Raw genomic sequence first — 19058 nt, 5'->3', positions numbered from 1 at the left:
ATAATTTTTCTTTGTCTTTAATTTTTGCCAATTTGATTACTATGTGTCTCGGCATGTGTCTCTTTGGGTTTATCCTGTATGGGACTCTTTGCGCTTCCTGGACTTGGGTGACTATTTCCTTTCCCATGTTAGGGAAGTTTTCAACTATAATCTCTTCACATATTTTCTCAGGTCCTTTCTCTATCTCTTCTTCTTCTGGGGCCCCTATAATGCGAATGTTGTTGTGTTTAATGTTGTCCCAGAGGTCTCTTAGGCTGTCTTCATTTTTTTTCATTCTTTTTTCTTTATTCTGTTCTGCAGCAGTGAATTCCACCATTCTGTCTTGCAGGTCACTTATCAGTTCTTCTGCCTCAGTTATTCTGCTATAGACTCCTTCTAGTGTAGTTTTCATTTCAGTTATTGTATTGTTCATCTCTGTTTGTTTGTTCTTTAATTCTTCTAGGACTTTGTTAAACATTTCTTGCATCTTTTCTATCTTTACCTCCGTTCTTTTTCCAAGGTCCTGGATCATCTTCACTATCATTATTCTGAATTCTTTTTCTGGAAGACTGCCTATCTCCACTTCATTTACTTGCTTTTCTGTGGCTTTATCTTGTTCCTTCATCTGGTACGTAGCCCTATGCCTTTTCATCTTGTCTTTCTGTGATTGTGGTTTTTGTTCCACAGGCTGCAGGACTGTAGTTCTTCTTGCTTCTGACCCAGAATCTTATTTCAAGGAATTTATTCTGTAAATGTAGGTCTATATTTTGTACACAGGTATACACAAGGTTATTCACTGTACCATTTTTAAAAAAATAAATTTATTTTCATTTATTTATTTTTGGCTGCATTGGGTCTTCATTGCTGTGTGTGGGCTTTCTCTAGTTGTGGTGAGCGGGTGCTACTCTTTGTTGCAGTGCATGGGCTTCTCATTGCAGTGGCTTCTCTTGTTGCAGAGCACAGACTCTAGGCACACGGGCTTCATTAGTTGTGGCATGTGGGCTCTGTAGTTGTGGCTCACAGGCTCTAGAGTGCAGGCACAGTAGTTGCGGCGCACGGGCTTAGTTGCTCCGTGGCATGTGGGATCTTCCCGGACCAGGGCTCGAACCTGTGTCTCCTGCATTGGCAGGCAGATTCTTAACCACTGAGCCACCAGGGAAGCCCTGTACCATTTTTGTAATAGCAAAGGCTGGAAACAAGATTTGTAAACAATTTGAATATTCACTAATAATGGTTCACTGAATAAATGATGGTACATCCATACAATGGAAAACTATACAGCTATAAAAAAGAATGAGAGCTATATGAACTTCATGTTTTCAAAGATATATTAAATGGAAAAAGCAAGGTACAGAATACGTTGTTTAGAATGATGATGCAGGTGTAGAAATCAAGGGAAAGAAGTGTGTGTGTGTATTTATATGTATAAAATAAAGGATACATAAAAAAACATAATGGTTGCTTCTGAGTCAGGAAACTGGCTGCTAAGAGACAGCAGTGGAAGGAAAACTTTTTATAGTGTGTCTTATTCTTCTACCCCAGATTTGAACTCATGTGTATTATATATTTAAGAAGAAAATTTAAATTGAGAAAATCCTTTACACTACTTAAAAGAAAAAAATAGCATCCATGATCCTAGATGCTCTAAGCATGTAAGATACTTCTTAAGAGAAAAAAGTTTTGATTAGTTTATTTCCTTAAAAATTAGGCCTTTGTTTCTTCTGCCTTTATGAGTCTTCTGGATTCCTGTTTTCATATTAACTATTCCAGCAATGGTCACTTAGTTCCACTTTAATTCAAAATCTCTTAACAGCATCTGCACTTAATCAACCATCCAAAAACATTTGATTGTGCTTATTTTTCAAATGGATTTTAATGAATTGTATCATTCAAGCCCCAGACTGAAACACATTATGTAAGGACTTCAAAATTATTCACATCATTTAATTCTGTCTATTTTATGTAGGTGCTCAATAAGGATTGAGCAATAATGCCATCCCCACGTGTATTAATAAATGTTCCTCCTGACTTTGGTGGAACGAACAAGTCTATTCATTTCTTTCCTCCTTGAAAAAGAAATTGAAAACTGCCAAATGCACATTTTCCCCAGTTCCAAGTCTACGTCCAACCACACCCTGTCTGGACATAAAAATGCAGCCTCATACTCAAGTTTGTTATTGTTAAGTACTTCCAGACACTGGTAAGCAACTTCCTCCTGTCCCCTGATCTCTATCCCCAAAAAAGAGAAGAAGAAATTTAGGCAGAAAGCTCAAGTATTTTTAATCAATAATTGGGACAATAAAGCAGATGTTCCTGAAGTAATACCCTTGATCAATAAATACTCTAATCCCTTTGCAACAAAGGGAAAGGGAAATTTCTCTTAAAATAGTGTGATACCTCCACAGAAAGGCCTTTACATTCCATTAAAAAGGAGTGCTAGACACAGCCTGAATTCTTGTTGTAATAAATATTGCTTGAAATATTTAAACTTCTCTCTGGGCCATGGAATTCCGTGTTAAAAATAGTTGTTCTTGTTATAGTTGTAGCTATGTGTTAACAGATCAGTACTTTTGCTATAAGTGCATGTTGTCGCCCACCCAGACTGTGCAAGTCCAGGATCCTAAAGCAGTAAAGCAGTGTCTCCACCAGCCTGCTACTTATTGGAAAGAATACTGGGAGGTCAATGGGCCAAAGAAATATGATGGGTCATCTCTTCTTTCTAAATCCTAAGCCCCAAATCTGGGGCTTTTGGTTAAGCCAAAGGGGAGTTTTCAGTGGTCTTAAAATAACTTTTTTTTTTTTTTGGCCATGCGGCTTGCAGGATCTTAGTTCCCAGACCAGGGATTGAAGCTGTGCTCCCTGCAGTGGAAGTACAGAGTTCTAACCACTGGACTTCCAAGGAATTCCATAAAATAACTTTTTAAAGTTTACTAATCCATAGGTACAGGTATTGTAGCATTAAGCAGTAGGAAATCACAGTGAGGCATCAGAATAAATGCAGCAAAGATTTTTTTGCATTCTTTGACCACTATCAACCACAATGGAGGTTTTCAATGATTTTCTTTTTTAGCCAAGGACACTCATTCTTATCTATTATATCAGGAATATCACTTAACATGCTTTTATGGAGCTAATGTAGCACATTAAGCATCATGAAAAATTATGCTGGCATGTGCTGATGATCTGTTTTCCCAGTGTTCAGTACCAGAGTCCCAATTCCCAATCGCTCCCCTCCTCCCTCCAGGCCTCCTGAATAAACACTCCATAAACACAGTATTTGCTCCCATGTAGTTTATGCATGTGTCCTCTAGGTGTCTTCAGTGACCAGCTTTCGAGGAGATTTTCATGCACATGGGCCAGCTGGCAACGGAAGAGCTCAGCTTGCAAGAATAAGTTCTCAATGAAGTACTGTATTCTGGATTCCACATCTGTCTCTTGTGCAATAAATACTTCTAGACATTTAAAAAACGTTTCAAGTTCATCTTTTCTAACTAATAAAAAAACCTGTTTTGCATTCATCTTAGGTAAATACTGGCCTCCTAATTCTACAATGTGACTACTCAGGAAATATTCTCCCAATGTAAGTGGTTTAAATTAAGTTGTTTAAAAAAAAAAAAAAAAAACCAACCTTCAGGGAATTCCCCGGTGGTTCAGTGGTTAGGACTCTGTGCTTCCACTGCAGGGGGCCCAGGTTCGATCCCTGGTTGGGGAACTAAGATCTCACAAGCCACGCTGTGTGGCCAAAACAAAAAACCCCTCAGTGGCTAAAGCAAGCACATTTCTTGGGGAAGGGGGTTAGGAGATAAAATGTATAATTATTGTCTGTTTTCCTTTGCTAATACAGGTTTGCACTTAGGGAAAATTCTAAAAATATATTGAGTGGGAAGATGGTGTTCTTGAAACCCAAGGAAAGAGTTTGAAGAGGGGGCTGTGATCTGGGATTTGACACTGATAAATGTGGGTGGGGTCAATGTACCTTGGGCTGGGGAGTTTTTGTTGTAAGCCAGAAGATCTGTTGACTCTGTTTCCAAGGCTCCATGCCACCTAGTATAAGATACTGAGGGCCAAGCAGAGGTTTGCAACATCTAAAAATGTCACTTTCAAGTAAGTGTTCTTCAAATATTTTTCCAAAAATTTTTACATTCAAATAAGTAAGCTGGAAAATTAATTTGCAATGATAATGAGAAGACAACTACACAGTATTCCATGGAAATGCTTCCTCTTATTCCTTTGTCCTTAGAGCTACAGATTATCAAAACCTTTCCCTTTCTAAGCTTTTTATTGGAAATAGTTTCAAACTTACAAAAAGTTGCAAAAGTTAAGAGAGTTACAAGGAACACTCCTAGACCTTTCATCCAGATTCACCTACATAACGTTTATGCCATTTGCTTCGTCACATGTGCTCAATATCTGCCTCTGTCTCTGTTTCTATCTCTCAGTCTCTGTCTCCTTGACTTTTTCTTGAAATGTTTAAAGGTAACTTACAAATATCATGGCCCTTTACACCTAAATTCTTCAGTGTGTATTTCATAAGAATGACTAAAATATGGCCATTTATGTTTTAAATTCACATATCCATATTCAAATTTTATCTGTAATCTAGTAATGTCATTTTATAGTATTTTTTCCTTTCCTGTGGATCTAGTCTAGGGTTAGGTTTTACACTTAGTTGTCAAGTCTCTTTAACCTCAATTAATCAGGAACAAATCCCACAACATTTCTTTGTCCCTTATGATACCGATAATTTTTTTATAATATACTTGACCCCCTTTAAAAAATGAATACAACATTCCTCATTTTGTGTTCATCTGATGTTTCCTTTTGATTAGAATGAGGTTGTACATTCTCAGCTGGATTACTGCACAGGTGGTGTGTCCTCTCTGGACATCACTTCTGAAAGCACACGATGTCCATCTGTCTCTTGTTGGTGATACTAATTTTGGTACCTTGGTCAAGGCGTTGCCTGGTTTTCCCATTATATAATTACTTTTTTGGGGTTTTTTTTGGCTGCGTCGCACAGCTTGTGGCATCTTAGGTCCCTGACCAGGGATCAAACATAGGCCCTCAGCAGTGAAAGCGTGGAGTCCTAACCACTGGACCGCCAGGGAATTCCCTACGATAACTTTTCTTCTCTCTCTTGCAACTGATAGGACTATGCAAATGTCCCTATCTCATCAAAATTTCCTCCAAGACTTAACATTCATTGACAATTCTTTCTTAGCTTGATTTTAACCATGATAGTTGCACAATGATAATTGTCTAACTCCAGCACCACATCTAAATCTATTTGGTCTTCTGCATTCTACTGTAAGCAAGAGACTTCACTTTTCATATTTATCTATCTATCTATCTATCATCTATCTATCTATCTATCTATCATCAGCTATCTATCTATCATTATAATCACCACTATCATCTCTATGTGTTTTTGAAATGGGTACATTAATTCCTATTTATTCACTGGTTTAAAATTCTTGATTGAGGGACTTCCCTGGTGGCACAGTGGTTAAGAATCTGCCTGCCAATGCAGGGGACACAGGTGTGATCCCTGGCCCGGGAAGATCCCACCTGCCGCAGAGCAACTAAGCCCATGCACCACAACTACTGAGCCTGCGCTCTAGAGCCCGTGAGCCACAACTACTGAGCCTGCATGCCACAACTACTGAAGCCAGTGTGCCCCAGAGCCCATGTGACGCAAATACTGAGCCCACGTGCCACAACTACTGAGGCCTGTGCGCTCTAGGGCCCATGTACCACAGCTACTGAGCCCGTGTGCTGCAACTACTGAAGCCTGCACGCCTAGAGCCCATGCTCTGCAACAAGAGAAGCCACCACAATGAGAAGCCTGTGTACCACAAGGAAGAGTAGCCCCCGCTTTCCGCAACTAGAGAAAGTCCGCGTGCAACAAAGAAGACCCAACGCAGACAAAAAATAAATAAATAAAATAAATAAATAAAAATAAAAATTGAATTCATGATTGATGCTGGGACACTGATGCTCAAATTGTCCCAGATTTGGCCAGGAGCAGCCCATTCAAGCTGGTCCTTGTGCCCTTGTAACATGCGCTCATCATTGTTTTGAGCATCTTCTTACTGTCTTGCACAGCAATATATCCCAGGTTTTCTTGCACCTATCCTGTCCTGTCCCTGGAATCAGACATTACTCTGAGAACCCCCGGTTCTTCTTGGTGGGGAATGGTATTAGAGAACAAGATTTAGGTATGCTTGTTGCTACCTGGGGGATCTTTGCCTCTTGGCTCTTTAGTGTATAGAGCTAAGAAATACAGACATGTACATATGCATGTACACACACAGCTACATGTATATATTTATAATATACATATACACACAGATATGCATATATACATACATATTTTAGAAAACAGAGTTCATACCAATACCTCCAATTCGATTATAGTTCCAGAGGATTTTTTCTGGCCTTCTCCCATTTTATATTTGTATGTCCCTTCTTCCACAATGAGAACCGTGGCTCTCAACAATATCAACCCATTTACTCATTTTCAAAGCACTTTTTTTTTCAACCTTTCATATATGGCTCCAAATACAGAAAACAGTTTGAATACAACTGTGAAAAATGGAAAGCTCTGAAAAATTTTTTCTTTCAACATTAAGGACTTTGTAAATCTGTAGCACTAGTTCTTATATGATCTCATAAAAATTGGAAGTGGGTTGAGTGGGACAAGCACTTTGAGTTAGATATAAGGACAAGCAGGGACTTCCCTGGTGGCTCAGTTGTTAAGAATCTGCCTGCCAATGCAGGGGACATGGGTTCGAGCCCTGGTCCAGGAAGATCCCACATGCCACAGAGCAACTAAGCCCGTGTGCCGCAACTACTGAGCCTGCGCTCTAGAGCCCGTGAGCCACAACTTCTGAGCCCGTGTGCCACAACTACTGAAGCCTGCGTGCCTAGAGCCTGTGCTCTGCAACAAGAGAAGTCACCGCAGTAAGAAGCCCGTGCACTGCAGCGAAGAGTAGCCCCCGCTCGCCGCAACTAGAGAAAGCCCGCGTGCAGCAACGAAGACCCAACGCAGCCAAAAAATAAAAAAAAAAATTAAAAAAAAAAAGACAAGCAGCCAGCTGCCTTGCACTGTAGGATTTTAAACACCATGCCCTGTGTGACTCAGGGTCCTTCAATGTGTTTTCTGTTATGATGTGGGACAGGAAGAAGACAAGAGGAGACTGAAACAAGGAAGCCAGGAACCTGTGGTGAGAGAGAACTGGTACTTGAAGGTGGTTCCAAGAATGGACCCAACTGGGTGTGGTCTCTGCAAATCAGTTTTAGAACTGTTCTTAGATAAGCATGCACCTCAGTTGAAGTTGGATTTTTTGGTATCAGGTCATAGAAGAATTTCTTGAAAAGAAAAGGCTATTTCATTATTGAAGGTGAATAATAATAGTAGTTTTACCTCCCTGAACTTTTAAAATGAAAATAGATTGCTTTTAGTTTAGAATAGTTTGGGGAAAACCTCTCTGAAGGTTGATAGCTGATAGAAGTATCCCCCATGTCCTTTCAGCCCTTAAGATTCTGTCATCCTATGAATGAAGAGATAACGGTATCAATTACTGAGTTAGTTTTGCAATTTTCTTATTAAAGTGCAGACATTCCCTTCACAAAGAATTACTGCCAGACTTCCATCTATAACTACTCAAGTCTTTTGACCTTTCTGTTCTTACATGCCTTCTGATTCCCTAGCTACTCTCTGTGCTGCAGTGAGACATCAGGGAGGGGTCGCTGCAACTCTGATTCTACCAGTTCTAGACTCAGTACAAGGTAGGTCCTAGAAGTACTCTTCTTTTGATGCTCACTCCCTTTCTGTGCACCCACCTCCTTTTCTTCTGAATTCAAGTCTTTCCTGTTTTTCTAATGCCTTTTCTTCCTCTCACTCCCCAGGTACCAACTTGCTTCTACCATGACTAATGAACAGGGTTCCCCAGTGTGGTATTCATTCCTTCTTAAATTTCACAGGACTTGCCTTGATACTGAAGATCTGCATCCCAGATTCCACAGAAAGAATACTTTCTTTCAGCTTCTTCAGGACTGGGCTCCTTTTGCCTTCAAGAGACACATAAAGTACTTGGTGAGTTTGCAACAATGCATGAGAACTAAAGATCACCCCACCAAGCTCTACCAAGTGCCTTGTAGAAACAGTTTTCATTCATTCATTCATTCACTCATTCTTTCATCCATCCATCCATCCATTATTTATTGAGCACATACTATATGCAAGGCAGAAGATGGACAATAAGCAGTAAACAAGTAAATGAATTAAAAATAAGGTAATAGAAGTCTATGATAAATCTTATGAAGGAAATAAATAGGGTGATAATATAAAGTAAAACTGGGGTAAAGATTTCATTTCTTAGTCTTTACAGAAGGAAAAAATAAAAAAGGTGAAGGTGGGGATCATAGACCAGAAAGGAGGGCCTCCATCATCTGACCCTGCTGTATCAGTTATTTTGTACCATTCTTTCAACGCATTCTTCTAATCAGACATGTCTCATTTTCCTAAGAAAGCCCCTTTTACCTCTCTCCCTGTGCCACTGCACTTCTTGATCTCTTGTCCTTGCTTCTTACCCATGTTGTCATTCTAGATCCTATTCCTCCATTTGTTTGCTCATTCATTAGCAAAGTCCTCCATGACTGGTCCAGTTCTTTCTTCCTTCACTTAATTCTATAGCACTTAAAAGTTTATCACACAATTTAAATTATATATTGTCTTCATGTATTTAATATCTCATCTACTTTATTTTTGTCCCTCTGACCTATTGTTAGGTCTTAAAGTCAGGAACAGTATCTCACATTTGCTTTTATGCTCAGCAATCATTGGGCATAGAATGAGTGTTAATACTTATATATGTGTTATGCTTATCGGTTAATACTGATTGGTTGAGGAGGCTAGTGGGCTGTTGCAGGCTTGTGGAAGAGCTATTTTACAGCCAGCAGGGCTTTGTTGTACGCTTCAAATTATGCCATGTAGGTGGGTGCCCTTCTTCCTACACGTAAGGCTGGCACTATGCTGACTTACCCAGCCTACCCTTTTTTTGGAAGAAAAAGCCTTCTTCCAAAATGCAGCACCTGCCAGTGACTTCTTCATTCACTTCCTGACAGGTTGTAGACCAAAACTCCAGACAAACCACAATTTGTTTTATTTAATTGTATCGCCAGTCTTCACTGTTCCTTCTTTCCTCCTCCCTCTATGAGATAATTCAGATCTCTAGAGCATAGCTGGCATACATAAAAATGCAGCTATTACTTCTCATGAAGTTGGGAGAGGAGGAGAGAATTGCTTACTACTTTGTTTTACTGTGAAAAGAAGTGACATTATCTGAAATAGGAGCCTATACAAGCAAAGCTATACTTTCCCATAGATCATAACACTCGGGTAACATAGATATAGATATCGTTGACTAAATCAGACATCAACTATTTGAAAGACAGAATTTTAAGTGGCATGGGCTGATGAACCATTTGTCAAACCTGAGTACATTCTTTATTCAGTGGAAGTATTATTTGCATTATATTTTAAGGGTAAGTTGGAAAGCAATACCTATATAAAAATTGTATTGTATCAGCTTTTCCTAATTGTTCACTCATTCACTGACATAGCCTTCCATGATTGCTCCAATTCCTTATTCCTTCCCTTAATTCTCTAGCATTTGAAATTTATCACTGTTTTAATTTATATATTGTCATATTTTGTTTGATATAAATTGTCTTAAATTTGATATAGTCTTAATTTATTTGATATTGCCTCATAGAATCCATTTATTTGTGGGATTTTATATAGTTTCATTCTTTGTCCAAATGAGAATACTTTGGTTCTGTGTTTCTGAACACAGCTGTGTTAGACAATAATGCAAAGCTTAGGGGAACACATGTCCTGCTCAACTGAGGCCCTGCTCAGTTAAATTTCCTTATAATCAATATTTAGTCACTGCACATTGATTCTGTACTTGTTGTTGGACAATTGATGTTTCATCTCATTTTATAGAAAACAAAACAAGGTAAAGGTAAGTGATTAACTGCCAGGGTAGTAAGAGGGAAAAGTTACAGATTTCCTGTAGTTACTATTGAAAACATTCTGAAATAGTGCCTGCTGTATTAGAGGTTTGTTTGCTTCCTTCTTAAAAAAGAGCCTGGTTATGAATGGACCCAAAAGTGGAAGAGGCTCCTGCAAAACCAGTGTTTCCAGCATGGAATTTGTGAGTGGGCAGGAAATGCTTAATTGCTATTTACCTGCCGAATGCTGCCTTTGACACACATGATGAGCCAGCGTCATTTGACTGGCACCTCCTCAGGAGGCAGGATTCTTCAGCCCACACTCTGCTCAGCGCTGACTTCTTCTCTGTGCATGCTTTGTGTGCGTTTTTTGCTCAGACTGTGCATTTTGAGGGAAGCACCAACCCAAGACAGGCGCCTCAGTTTGGTCATTGTAGGGAGACTGGCAGAGCCTCCCACACAGCAAAGTGCTCAAAGGGATGCAGGGATGCCGATTCCTTTGAAGAAGCATTTCTTAAACAAAAGGGATTCCCCTATGTGCTGGTGTGCCTGACAATTCTTTCTTTCCCACCATATCAGGCAAAACTCACCGAAGGATGGCTGTTTATTTGTACTTATTAGGCCATATGTTGCTAAATAAATAAATAAGCCAGCCAGCAAGCCAGCAAGCCAGTCAGTCTTGGATGTTCAGGGTCTGGCTTCAACTCATTTAAAAGTTCAAGTTGCAAAGATGCCAATTGCAGATTTATCAACAGACTAAATGTGTTTTAGAAATAAAATAGACCAGCACCCAATATGATAGCTCTGGCTAGGGTATGGATTATTATTAATTAATTCAGATATACCACAGGTCAAATTTTATTCTCTGAAACATGACAGAACTGCATAATCGAAGCAAGAAATAGCAGGTAGGATGCATGGCACCTGCTTTCTAAATACTGAGTATCTTCTGTAACCCTCAGTAGAACTGTACCTCTGACGAACCACACTGCTGATGTCTTCCTACTAAGAATGGACCTGAACCACCAGATCAGTATCAAAATAAATTCATTCTCATGGCGGCTTCCCAGGAAGGGGATAGCCCCCGGCCAGGCCAGACCTCTGGGGCCTCCGTGATCTGGATGAGACTACTCTGCCCTCACAACAATCCTGCAGCCCGACCTGTAACCCCAAGTCCAGGTGGGAACTAAATCAGCTGTCACAGGGGTGTGATGCCCGGGAAAAGCTGTGGTTCTCGCGGCGCTGCTCGGCGTGTTGGCCCACGTTCTGCTGGCTCCCCTCTCCACACAGAGCCTCCGCTGGGCAGACTGAAACAATAAGAGGCCCAACCCACGTCCCACAGCAGCTCCCACCCGCTGCGCAAGGTGCTGGGTGAGAGTCCCCAAGGGCCTGGGCGGAAGTTCTGGCTGCCCCGGCAGGTCCAAACGTGAGCTCGGGAGAAGGTATACCAACCCCAGGGGTCTCTCCATCCATTGTCTAAACTGGTTCAGCTCTGCAACTCCTTATCTTACTTCTCTACTTGTTCCCGCCACCCCCTCCTTTGGGCCACACCTTCTTCACCTTGACATCCAACTCACCTGCAAATTCAAAATTTCCTTGCTGACATAGCTCCCATCACAATAGCTTCAGGCTCCCAAGCAGTCTAACAAATTGGTGGTGTGTTTTTTTCCATTCTCAGAAAATTCTATTTCCTGCTGAGTCCCTTGCTTTTTTTTTTTTCTCCTGATGGACTCTTCTGGCCCCTAGGTGCTTTTTTTACAAGTGATTGTAGATATCCAATGGGCCAGTGCACTGGTGGCCCTGTTGTTCACTTATTAGTTTTTAAAAACATCTACCTACTTTTGAAACATAAGGACCTCCTTTAGCCTTATCCTAAGCAATGCTATCCATGAAATCACAGGTTTTATGTTTTCTAACATAATTTTTAGTATGTAAGTGCCAAAATAAAAAATAAATAAAATTATAAAAATGAAATAAAAAGTGCTAATTCATGAAGGTTCTGTAGGACACCTTCACCTCCCTTCCCACATCCCACTCTGAGGGCCCAGGTAATTGGAGGTGTCTTCCACACCCTGGACCAGCCTGGTATCAGATGAAAGGAAATCAATATTCTATTCTCACAGTTCTGTTCCTCCTCCTCCATTTTGGGCCGGATTGCTGATTTAGGTCCACGAAAAGGATCATTTGTGGAATTGTTATTGGTGGACCAGAGGAAGGGAGATGGGGCCAAGACACCCTGGTGTTATGTGACAATCCACTAGCTCAGGAAGGAGGCATTATGCCCAAGGGTAGGGAGCAAACTGCAACTCCTTCTGCAGGAGTTAAGAACCAGAATGTACGGTGAATTCCCCTGGGTCAAACCAAAGGCAGAAGGATGGGGGGAACTGTGAGAAAAGCAAGATGGCACCTTTACCTAAATATAGTACAGCATAGAGGCAGTGAGTGATACTAACATGAGGCAGTTTTTGGAGTTCTGATCAGGGCAAGCCATTTCTGTATTTCAGTTTGTGCTGAACACCTCAGTACGTGGGAGGTTGGATCAATCTTCCTGTCTCTGCATTTTTTACACCATCTTTCACCAGAGAACCCAGCTGCTCTGACTGCACCCAGTTGGATGGCTTGCCCCCTCCCAAAAACCTGGCAGGGGCCCAGGCTAAACATGCCAGCAATGTTTGAGCAAGAGAGGCTCCACCCCTGCCCAGGTTCTGCTCCTCTTCTCCTCCCCTCATCAGCTAAAAGCATCTGGGCCCCTTATGGGATCAATTAAACAACTGGGTCAGCTCCTGATAATGAGATCATGGGCTCCAATAAGAAAAGGAGACTGATGGGCTTCCCTGGTGGTGCAGTGGTTGAGAATCTGCCTGCCAATGCAGGGGACACGGGTTCGAGCCCTGGTCCGGGAAGATCCCACATGCCGCGGAGCAACTAGGCCCGTGAGCCACAATTACTAAGCCTGCGCGTCTGGAGCCTGTGCTCCGCAACAAGAGAGGCCGCGATAGTGAGAGGCCCGCGCACCGCGATGAAGAGTGGCCCCCGCTTGCCGCAACTGGAGAAAGCCCTCGCAGAGAAACGAAGACCCAACACAGCCATACATAAATAAATAAATAAATTAAAAAAAAAAAAAAGAAAGAAAGAAAAGGAGACTGAGATTAGCTCTTAAACACTATTCATAGCCCTGTCTGGTGGCCTCTGCATTTTCATTGATTGCTGACTGATGCTGGAAGGAAAACTTTGAGCAGGGACGACATGCCTGCCTGGGCCAGTGGTGTGGGGAAACACAGATGAGGTGTGTTCCTTTCATCATACTGTCCAAAGGCTGGCAGGAAGGAGGCACAGCTGGCCACCTGGCACTACAGGCACTAACCCTGCTTGGAGTGTGCCCTCCATGGCTCAGGGTACAATCTGGCATCATGTTCTCAGCTTCATTCATGATTTTTGCCGTATGAGTACACAGGCTGTGCTGCTGTATACTTGCCTTATCCTAAGCAATGATATACATGAACTCACAGGTTTGATGTTTTCTAACATACTTTTAAATATGTAACTGCTAAAGCAAAAAATAAAATACAGTATAAAAATGAAATTAAAAGTGCTAATTAATTAAGCACCTAAAATTATTTGGAGTACCACATTTTAGGAAAACTGGAGTTGGGTATGTTGGCCTTGGAGGATAGGATAGATTATCTTGTGTCAGTGTGAGCAGGTTGACATTGAGTTGATTCCAGATTGTTCTAACATGAGACTCAAGATTCCATTCTTCATGAGAAGGAGAAGGCGGAGGCGGAGGAGGCGGAGGGGGAGGGGGAGGGGGGAGGGGGCGGGGAGGGGGAGAAGAAGAAGAAAAAGGAAAAGGAGGAGGAGGAGAAGGAGAAGGAGGAGGGGAAGGAGAAGAAGACGAAGGAGAAGAAGAAGAAGATGGAGGAGGGGGAGGGGGGAAGAAAGTAGGGGGAGGAGAAAGGAAAGGAGAAGTAGAAGTTTGGTAATTAGGAGGCTAGGTATTGTAGAACATGGTTTTCAGTTGATAAGGCTAAGGTAAGAAGAAATTTTGATTATCAGAGAGACTAATACTTTGGGCTTGTAGCACTAACCCTGACCAACCATATTTCAAGTGTTCAGCAATGTAGTAGGCAGACCAGGCTAGACAATCTTGAAGTAACATGAATCTCCAAAGTCCCAGTAGCTTAATACACACTAGTTTACTTCTCCCTCACAAAACACCTGCTGTAGGTGAAGTGGGCCCTCTGAGGCATCTTCCTTCCAAGGGTGACTCAGAGATCTTATCTTGTGAATTCATGACCTCAGCACATGGTTGCCAGAGTGGCTACAGTGGAGGAAGAGCACATGGAGAGTCTCACAGGGGCATCTCACTGCCCGAGCCCCAAAGTGACCTGTGTGGGTCACACGGCCCTGCTTGGCAGCAAGAGGGGCTGTGATGTGTTTCCTCTGGGAGTACAGGAAAATAAGGAGAATGGCATGAGTGCTAGAAATCTCTACTGTAAGTAAGAACAATACAACTTTGGACCGACAGTCTTTCTTGGCACTCAACAGTTATGTGTCTCTTCATATATAACACCTATATAAGGAGGCCCACTTTGTAGCTTTGCTGTGAAGTTAGGTGAGATATCACATATAAAGTGCCCAGAATTTTGTCATCAGTAAAGGCCACTGGGGTCCTTGGGAAAAATAAGATGGAATCTAGGTGTTAAGATAAAGGCTAGCCTCTTCTTTTGTGCTTAGTCTAGTTTCACTTGCCTTTAGGGGCACGTGTGCAGAGGCCTTGCACCTTCCATGTTGGATTAGAGTTCCCGGCACAGAACCGCTGTGCCCGACACTTCAGCTTGGCGGACCGTTTGCAGAGATGCTGCACCGGCTCTGCAATCTGGAGCAGAGAATGTCTTACTCTCAAGGCATTCAAGTAAGGAGATGGGAGAAGAAAGTCTCAAATCCACCTCCCTGAAGGCGAAGAGCTCAGGATATTTATGGGATAAAGCTGAGGCATGGGGAACATGGGGAAAGGTGACTGGAGATACCAAAAGGACAAGGTAAACGTCATTAGGATGGAGTTTTTTGCCCTCTGACGTCAAAAGGTCATGGATCTCGGACATTTCGCATATGCCCAGTTGGAGGGTCGGTGGTCCCAACCCGCTTGAACTCAAACTTGACAGAGCTGACCCCAAGTTCCTGAAAAACAACTTGGGCAAACATCTTATTGTCTAGGCTATGAGATGCTTGGAGGACATGCATGTTTTGCAAAAACAATTAAAACAGGCTTGATCAATGAAAGCAGGTTACAGTTCATTATTTACTAAGGGAGCTATAGTTTAATGGCTCCAACTGATGACCACCCTCAAATTTCATGCCTGTCTCAACGAATGAAAGTTCTCATTTTCTTCCCTCCTTGGCAAGACTGAAGGAGCCAGTATTAGGTTCTAAGTTCTATTTAAAATGCAACAACAATGCTTATAACTTTTTTAAAAATTGTGGAAAAATACATAACATTAAATTTACCATCTTAACTATTTTCAGGTGTACACCTCAGCAGGGTTAAACATATTCACATTGTTGTGCAACCGATCTCCAGAATTTTTTCATCTTGCAAAACTGACACTGTACACCCATTGAACAACTACTCCCCATTCCCCGTTGCCCCTGCCCCTGGAAACCACATTCTACTTTCAGTTTCCATTACTTGACTACATTAGATACCTTGTATAACTGGAACAACAGCAAATTTTAGTTAAAAACAATGATTAGAAAAAACAACAAACCACCATGGATAACGAATGGGCCCCTCTTTCACTGCAAACACAGTTTTTGAAACTGAGAAAGGGAATTACAGGATCTGTGACACTGATAGACTTGATGGATCTAACGTCTCCCTTGGTGGCCAGAAAGCAATTAACAAAACACAACTGTGGAAGTTGAGATCCTTATATTTCCTCATCAAATTTACTTCTTGTGCTTAATCTGTTACTCTCAGTAGTGAAGTTTGAGAGTCATCAATATGACAGTACAGCAATATTGCCTCATCAGTCATGATTTACTTAATGTTTTCTGAATTTAGTAATATTTGATTAAAATTTAATGTGAACATATCATATCATGCCATATATATTATTGCATCCATTAATCAGGTAACTATAGTAATGAAATGCCGGAAGGTTGGATGAAAAAAGAGCCAAAGTCTTGATATATGTTTGACATAACTCTGTGAGTGATTAACCAAAAAAGGAAAAAAGTCGCTGTACAAAGCTTCATTAATATATATTACTTTTACAATCATCTATGTATCACCAGATATTTTTAACCTTTGTTAAGCTTGATTTTTTAATTTACTTAAAGACACTAAATATTAATAACCATGAAAGATAGACATTGTTCCATTGAATCACAAGTTGACAGAATGATTTATATTTTATTCTAATTTTTTTTGTATAACGATGTGTGTTAAAACATTATCTAAGTTATTTAATCAGTTTGTCATGGGGAAATGGCACATATTTAACATGTGGCTGTGCAAAATACTAATTTAAATATCATGTTTTTGTCATTTTCAACTTCCATGTCACTGACCATAGCCAGTAATCAGTATGATGATACATAATTTATGTCTAACACAGGCTGTTTTTCATGTGCAAAAATTCTCCTTTTCCTATTAAACACTGAATTAGTCATAACTCGTTTCTTTTAATACTGTCATTTAAATCAATCAACTAGTAAAGGACCAACTGGTGTATAAACACCTATCTGCAAGATAGTTTAATTTTGACTCAACAGAGGAATGTTGATTATAAAACACAATTATCCTCCTAGTTGTTCCCTTTTTAAAATCCTGTCGAATTGCACTCCATTCACTCATTCATCCATCACATTTTTTATTGAAAACTCATGACAAGCATTGGGCTAGCTTCTGGGATACAAAAATAAAATGGTATGGTCTCCGGTTCCTAGTTGCTAACCATCTAGTGATGAGGGGAAGCTTACACAAATGCAAGCAGGGGTGAGCTCCAAAGTGGAGTCTCAACAAAGTGCAGTGGGACACAGAGAAAACTGTTAAGAGTCACAGCCTGGGGTGTGTGGAAAGGACTCTCAGAGCGGCAGCTGCCTCGAGTGGAGACCAAAGGTGTGAATAACAGTTCCCCAATCACACATATGAGGATGGGAATGTGGGTGAGGGGTGAGGATGGGCGGATTCTAGAAAGCATGAACAGAATGTGCAAAGGCTGAGAGACATGTGAAAGCGTTTTCAGGAAGAAAAGAAATTCACAAACCTTTATCTTGTTTACATGTGTTGTTTTATCTTTACATATACTAAAAAGACAGAGATGCCAAGATTGCTTCAGGGCACTGCATGCTGAGCTACGACTTCATCCCAAGCCGTAAGGTGAGGCTGCTGCTATTTGACCTACCTCCGACAGGCCTAGTTTTATAACTGGGCACCTACAGAGGAAGACAGGAATATGTGACAACAGGCAGAGGCCACATGCTTGCAACTTATACTGTAATAGATGTAAGGACCTTGCCCTAAAGAACTGTAACTCCGAAAACACTACCCAGGAACTAACAGAAAAGTTTTACTTAAATTTTTCCCTTAAATATTCAGAGTAATTATAGACAGAATCAGGGAGCCTAGGACTATGATACACGCTGTAGCTGAATTTAACCTTAGTAGGGAATGCACCATAAGAAAGTGGATGTTAAGAAGGGCTTTCAAGAAAATGGACATTTGGATTAGTTGAGTGTTGGAAATGGAATCATTTCTAGGATAAATTGGTTCAGAGTGAAGAGTAATAGAGATACAAAGAAAGGAAAGTGATACCCGGAAGGAAAGCTCAAACCTGCCTGTCATCTGTATCCGAAATGCTTGACCCTGTCCTTGGGAGTGGGAAGTTGCTCCCAGTTGGAAATGAATGCTGTTTGTGGATGGATGAGTCCGGTCCATGGTGAGGTCAAACATCATTTTCAGTGACTTGTTGCATCGTTCATGATTAATGTTGATTTATCACTCGATCATTGTGTTATGTAAATAGGCAGCAGTCTTTGTGTGTGTGTCTTGGTGCGATGCTGGTTTAATTGAGTTTGGGGATGGAGGGGAGGAGGTGGGAGGTTCCAGGGTTAATACTGTTTGCTTCTTCCTCAGTAGCAAACTCTTCTCATGATGGATGAAAGAGCCAAACTCTTAATGGAATTCCACGTGGAAAGGAGGGGTTCTATTATTATAATAATTTTATGACAGTAACAGAGAAGGGCCTATAAACTAAAGAAAGTTAGTTATAAGTGTTACCATGAATCAAAAACTGCAACAAAGCATATGCAAATTTGCTGACTCCTTAACCAAACTCAAATTTTATTATTTTACTGAAGAGTGAGCTTATTTAGTTAAACACAGACACACACAGACACATAGACACACACAGATACACCCCCCCACAGACATTCCAAATTAGAAGCCAACTTATACATTTTCCAAAATGACTGAAGTTTATGCCAGATAAAAATGCCATATTTATTATAAGATTTCTGCAGTGAAAATGGAATCGTTTCATAAGCAGAAAAATTTAATTAAATCCAAATTGAACCAGTATTCTGTCTAACTATCTAGTTCATTATCTAGAAGCTTCTATTGGGGATTTGAAACTCAAAGTGGAAACAACTTTTATATCCCTGAAGAAAACATTCATCTCTAGGATTTGCTTGGTACTAAGAACTACAAGTGATGAGAAAAAGACTCACTACCCTAAGATTTTAAGATTCTGAATAGATACCTGAGTTTCTAATGACCAAGTAATCTTTACTACCAATCGCCCTTGCCCCTGTGGAGCTGCTGATACGGAGTGTGGGAAGTGAGTAGGACAAAGCCTCTTCAACTGTGATCAGAGAGCTGTTCACAGAAAGGTCTTCCCCGAGTTTGCTGTAGAGAAAGCACAACCCACACATCATCATTATTCATTCTTCCAGCTTAAGAGGCTTGTTTTTCGCAGATGTGCCCCTCCTGTTTGGCATTTGTTAACTGTGGACTGTTGTTCAGTTGAAGAAAATGCGTCATCTAAATATAAACT

At 40.9% G+C, this 19058-nt stretch overlaps 1 non-coding gene across 1 annotated transcript; it reads left to right on the top strand.

Moving 5' to 3' along the window:
- The first annotated feature begins 3618 nt into the window (after nt 1-3618).
- On the top strand, nt 3619-3691 carry TRNAG-UCC (transfer RNA glycine (anticodon UCC)). The gene has a single exon. It is a non-coding gene; the product is annotated as a tRNA-Gly (tRNA).
- Nucleotides 3692-19058: the final 15367 nt, after the last annotated feature.

This window comes from Balaenoptera ricei, chromosome 16 (assembly GCF_028023285.1).
Source record: "Balaenoptera ricei isolate mBalRic1 chromosome 16, mBalRic1.hap2, whole genome shotgun sequence".
Taxonomy (NCBI): Eukaryota; Metazoa; Chordata; class Mammalia; order Artiodactyla; family Balaenopteridae; genus Balaenoptera; species Balaenoptera ricei.
Note: the sequence above shows the minus strand (reverse complement) of the source record. Positions and strands in the feature narration are given on the sequence as shown.